This window comes from Bison bison, unplaced genomic scaffold (assembly GCF_000754665.1).
Source record: "Bison bison bison isolate TAMUID 2011002044 unplaced genomic scaffold, Bison_UMD1.0 scf7180017863957, whole genome shotgun sequence".
Classification (NCBI taxonomy): Eukaryota; Metazoa; Chordata; class Mammalia; order Artiodactyla; family Bovidae; genus Bison; species Bison bison.
Genome location: NW_011494529.1, coordinates 2,244,057 through 2,250,201, shown reverse-complemented (window position 1 = coordinate 2,250,201; position 6,145 = coordinate 2,244,057). Strand labels below are relative to the sequence as shown.

The window sequence follows — 6,145 nt, the reverse complement described above, 5'->3', positions numbered from 1 at the left end:
ATTCATAGAGATATTGAAACCCAATCAATTGTCATTTCAATATCCAATACCCAATGCATATATGCAGTATCAATAAGCAAGGATATGTAACTCTAGAATCCTGGAAGAAGTGGAGAGGCACTTACAGATTTAAGGTTTTGTGGAGGAAATGCAAAACCCAACCGAGAGACTGACTCAGGCTTCCTAGTCACAGGCTTCCTAGAGCACACCCATAGAAATAGGTGTAAATTAACTCTGAGGACAAGAGCAACATAAATAGCCTCATTTTGAAATTGATCTGCAACTATGAATAAAGTTCAGCACATCCAAGCAGAATCAACAGGAGTCCAGTCGGCATCCTGGCTAGCTAAGTCTGGAATCTTCAGTGACAGACAAACTCAGAAGGGCACCCCCATAGTACAAGGGGAGATACGCTGGTTTTCTAAGTGAGATGTGAGAGGAGTCAGTGCAGGTAGCTGAAGACAGGTCTCTTGGTTGAAAGTAACCTCAGTGACTTTCAGCGATATTTGTCTGAACAGATAGAGACTTGTTAAATATTAATCTTTCAGGCTGAGGGAATCTATGCAAGTGTTACATATTTCTAATGTTTACAATGAATTTGGCCAAACAGAGTGACAGTCTTGTAACTCCAACTTAAATTATGTAATCAAATAGCTGATTAAACTTGTGATTTTCATTTGAAGTCTCACTAAGTTTATGTACTGTATTAGAATATCTAAGAGAGCTACAGTTTCCCATATTTCTAAGTCTAATTTATTAGACTTAGGTTTTTTTTTAATTAAGGAAACTCTGTTGTCAGACCATTGAAATCATTAAGAAAGGAATCAAATACATTAAATGCACTTTGAAATATGTAAAGATGTTTAATTAACCAGGTGTGTAAATGAAAGCAAACATTAGTCATAGACTTTCTCAAAAGTAATTGTTCAAATTCACTAGCCTTATAAACGAATTAAAAAGATTTGAAGCCAAACTTAAAATGTTAAGGAAGAGCTCAAGTTTCTATTTGTAACTTTAATTTAAAAATTAGTTAAAAGACACAAAAAAGCCTATGATTAACCTTTAATTAATCTCTGATTAATCTAAAACTGACCTTGAGGATACAAAAAAAAACCAACAACCCACCTGCAGAGATGGGGAAACTGAGGCAGGCAGTTATTAAGTGATAGTTCTGGGATCCGAAGCCTGGAGCTTCAGAAACCCGTGTTTTTCTCATCACTCTTCATTGCCTTCCCCTGACAAATAATTAGACAACAGTAACATACAATTAACATAAAAACTTGAAGAGTCCATTCTTTCTCTCATGTCCTGCAATGCCTCAGGGTTATAATTATGTCATTATCTCACAGTGCAGAGTGAGGCAGAGTAGGTGTTTAAGGATTGGGCTGAATTAGTATGACTTTAATTATAACATACCCTGGAAATGGCTTTTCTTACTAAATCCCTATCATTGGCGTATGAATATATACTTTGCCAGTTTCTCATAAAAGTAGAGTATAAATAGAATAAGTCCGATAACCAATGGCTGATTATTTAAACTATAAGTATGTTTGCTTTATAGATAAACTGGAGTTTGCTATCCTCGAGGTTTTTCCTGAGATTGGTTCTGTGTGGCCCTGGGAAGAGGAATTGGATGGAGGGACATTCCCTTTAAGTATTATAATGAAAGATAAAATCCAAACCTCCAAATAGATAAGATATGATAATTCTCATTAGCAGCCAATACTATTGATGCTCATTCAGAGAACTCAGACTATGATCAGGGACTGCACTCTAAAGAGCCCCCTGATTTCTTGCAGAATTGTGTGAGGTTCTCTATCAGATAGCTTCTTCAGGATCAACAGTCTCCCATTGTCTCTGCATTTTCAGTTAACGAGGAGGAAGGTCTGTCGTGGTTGTCCAGAGACACGGTTGGTGGCCTTCCTAATAACCACCAAAGCCCTTCCTCCCTGCTAACAGATGCCCAGCCGGATACCTGGTTCAGGTGTCAGGCAGGCAGCACAGGAAGGGTTGTAGTGACCTGTCCTCTTTGCCAGTGACAGGTCTAGAGGTGCATGCGGGACCTATGGCAGGAGTGGACAGGAGGCTTCTGGGAGTGATTTCTTCCCTGATATGAGAGGCAGTGCTGTGAGCAAGAGCTCCTCTGACCGTGCCCTTCCTCTTGAAGAGATACTGACCTTTAAACAAGTGATGCTTAGAATTTTAGCAGCTATCTGGGAACGGGCTGTAAAAGGTAAAACTTCCACTAGAAGCAACACTTGCTAGGAGAAATCAGAACTGACTTGTATTTTTATCACAGCTGGTTCTAAACAGTAGAATCTGATGGAACCTGATGAAGGGCAGTGAACTTTGAAGGACTCCAGGAATCAGGTACCCATAGGACTGAAATGAAGACCCTTTGCTAACCAAAGAACATTCATACTGACAAATCCTGGATAGACTAGCCAGTTTACTCTACTCTATCCAGAGTACTAGTTTCTATCCTTGGTTAGCCTAACCACTATGAACCACTCCTTCTCATTTAGCTCTCAAAACCCCTGACGGGAGCAAATGGGATGAATTGAGAGGGTGGTATTGAAACATATAATTATCACGTGTAAACCAGATAGCTAGTGGGAAATTGCTGTTTAACACAGGGAGCTCCGCTAGGTGACATGATGACCTAGAGGGGTGGGGAGCGGCAGGGGAGAGATGCTCGAGCAGGAGGAGATATATGTATACTTGTGACTGATTCACGTTATTGTACGACAGAAACCAACACAGTATTGTAAAGCAATTATGTTGTTGTTCAGTCGCTAAGTCATGTCCTACTCTTTGCAACCCCATTGACTGAAGTACACCAGGCTTCCCTATCCCTCATTATCTCTCAGAGTTGGCCCGAGTTGATGTCCATTGAGCTGATGATGCTATCTAACAATCTCATCCTCTGATGCCCTCTTCCTTTACCTTCAATCTTTTCCAGCATCAGGATCTTTTCCAATGAGTCGGCTGTTAATATCAGGTGGCCAAAGTATTGGAGCTTCAGCTTCAGCATCAGTCCTTTCAATGAGTATTCAGGGTTGATTTCCTTTGGGATTAACTGGTTGGATCTCCTATACTCCAGTTAAAAATAAACTAAAAAAAAAAAAACAACAAACCCTGAGTTGTCCCCCTTAAGAAACTTCTCAGTGAATTTCTTCAAGGATCTGTCCCCTCAACTATTAATTTGATGAACTTGCCTTTAAAAGTAAAGGCAAAAACTCAGGGAGGATCTGGTTTTATATGCTCAGAAGACCATAGAAAAGCATGTGATTCTCCAGTTGGTTGCCTCGTTCTGTTGCTGTGAAGTGAAAGTCGCTCAGTTGTGTCCAACTCTTTGTGACCCCATGGACTATACAGTCCATGGAATTCTCCAGGCCAGAATACTGGAATGGGTAGCTTTGCCTTCTCCAAACTGTTGCTGAACTAACCCTAAAACCACTCACCGCTATATACCTCTTGCTAAGTGAACCTTAAATATGTTATTTTATGCTGAGGATCAACAAACTGCAGCCCATAGGCAATAAATAAAGCTTTATTGGGACACAGCTGTGCTCCTGTATTCACATACTGTCTCTGACTACTTTTGTGCTATACCTGCAGAGCTGAAAGGTTGCCACAGAGACAGCTGGGCCTCTAAGCCTATTTACTAGCTGGCCCTTAACAGAAAAAGTTTGCTCACCTCAGTTTTAAGTACTATTAGGTGAATTGTCTGTCATATCACATTGAAATGTGGAAATGATACAGTTCTATTTGGGCTAGTTCTTCCTTTTCCTGTGTCTTCCCAGGAAACGCCCAGTCTGATTCTTCCTGCACGCACTGCCTTGTGGACCATGGACAGAATCTAATATCTACTCAATCTATAATCTCATACAACTGATCTTACCACTGTGCAGTCACCCCAGCTCTTTTTTTAAGTCTGTGCTCGAGCCCTGCCCTGTCTCAATAGGACTAGCTCAGGTAATCTAGAACATTCTTATAGCACTACCCTTCCCCTTGGCTAGCTTCCATTCATCTTTTCTAGCTTAGCTCAAAGGCCATTCCCTCAAGAAAAGAAAAGATTCTCTGACTCACCAAATAGACCTGTCCTATTTTATGGTCTCATAGGGTGCTAAATTTCTCTATCAGAGCACTTACCAAAAAATGCAATAGGGCATTCATTGCGCAATTAGTTTTCATTCTCTCCACACACACCCCCCCTTTTTTTTTTTTTTTACATGAAAAAGGGTTTTATTTGCAGGGGAGCAGGACTCTAGTTGGGCTTCCCAGGTGGCACTAGTGATAAAGAATCCGCCTGCCAGTGCAGGAGATGTAAGAGACTTGGGTTCCATCCCTGGCTTGGGAAGATCCCCCGGAGGAGGGCATGGCAACCCACTCCAGTATTCTTGCCTAGAGAATCCCCATGGACAGAGGAGCCTAGCAGGCTACAGTCCATAAGGTCACAGAGTTGGACACGACTGAATCGACTGAGCACACACACAGGACTCTAGTCAAATAAATCGTCAACTGACTGCTCTGACTCTGCCTTCTCTGCTCTGCCCTGGGGCCAAACCTGCAGCAGGAGCTGCAGATCCTGGGCAGTGAAGACAGCCACAGCCCTGCCAGTGGGCACGTTGGCCAGCTTGCTGACGCCCTGGGAAATGATGTCCTCAATATTTTTTTCCGTTCAGCTCACTGATGATCTTGTTGAGCCATCAGTGCCCATGCTATCAAGGATCTTCCTGATGTCCTTCCTTAGTGGTGGGAGAGGAATTGCCAGCGAGGACAGCCAGCAGGTAGGAGGTGACATGGCGCATCGTGGCGGCAGCAGAGAAGCCCCTCATATGGGACCTCTCCCTTCCTTTTTAGAATAAAAGCTCAATAAGAACAGGGACCATCTGCGTTGTTTTTCTTTATCCTTAGTACCTAGAATTTTACCTTATATGTAAAACACATGAAATAGATACTAATAGTTGAATGAGGAATACGCTAGCAGAACAAATAGTACCAATTTTATATTGAAGCATGTGAAGTCCTATGTCCTTTACTGGACCATGTCTATTTTCCAGAAAGATAGAAATGACCCCAGTGTGTTAGGCTGGTGTGTGTTGTGTGAATCTGAGAGTATCCTGATAAGTGTGCCAAGATCTGGCACCCTGCCATCCAAACCCAGCCAGCGTGCTCTTCATTTTTCTGCTGTGACATGTCAATTGCCCAAACCATCCACCAGATTCGCTTACACTTGTATATGTCAACCTCTGCTCACCACGGAGGCAGCTGTTCACCCCACCAGCTAGGTGCCCTCAACAGGCTACTCCACCTTCCCTTTCTTATCTGTAAAATGAGGACACAGTGCGTAGATTAGAGACGTCCCTTCCCATTGTGAAGAGGATGTGTAAACTGCTGCCTAAACCCAGATGTCATCGCAGAAATAGGGAGGTAAAGGGGAAATACCTTGAGAAGGAAAAAGTGGTCCCAAAAATTCGACTAGCAGAATCCACAGAATATTTACCTGGAAGAATTTCAAGCCTAGAGACTGCATTACATTCCTTTTATCTTTTTTTTTTTTTTTTTAAGAATCTCTTTACTGCTAATCTTATCTCTGGTTTCTGTGTAAGAGCCTAGGGAAGAGCAGCTTAGGACCACCAAGTGGTTGTTCCTACCCATTCAGTCACCTGAGCATTGGGACCTGTAGACCAGTAGACCAGTCCACAGTGGTGGCTGAGGACTCTCGTCTTCTACAGGACCCGCTGGGCAGGCACAGAGGTGCCTGTGCCTGCAGACCCATCTGTGACCTCAGGTGGAGTAGTCATGAACTTGGGAGCTGGAGTGGTCCGTGCACCCTGATGTTCTTCCCTGTGGCCTTCTCAGCATGTACTACTCATTCTTTTCCATCTCTCCAGCCTCCTATAGAAGCAGAGATGAGGCGTGACCTCCCATAGGTGTGCACCCAGGATGGTGGTACCACGTGCATGCAGAACTTTCTGGGCCAGCATCAATCTCCTCAGACCCACTGAGTAAGCTTCCTTCTTGCTTTAAGGATGTCAGTGATCACAGGGCACAGATGGAGAGTCTGTATACAGGGCGCAGTGGTCCGTGGATTAACGCACAACACCTTCATGGGAGGCTGCTTGTCAGCCCTGGGATC

At 43.1% G+C, this 6,145-nt stretch overlaps 1 pseudogene; it reads right to left on the bottom strand.

Annotated features, from left to right (window-relative positions):
- Window positions 1-4,520: 4,520 nt before the first annotated feature.
- Window positions 4,521-4,814, bottom strand: LOC104984261 (annotated as a pseudogene).
- Between the last annotated feature and the right edge of the window lie 1,331 nt (window positions 4,815-6,145).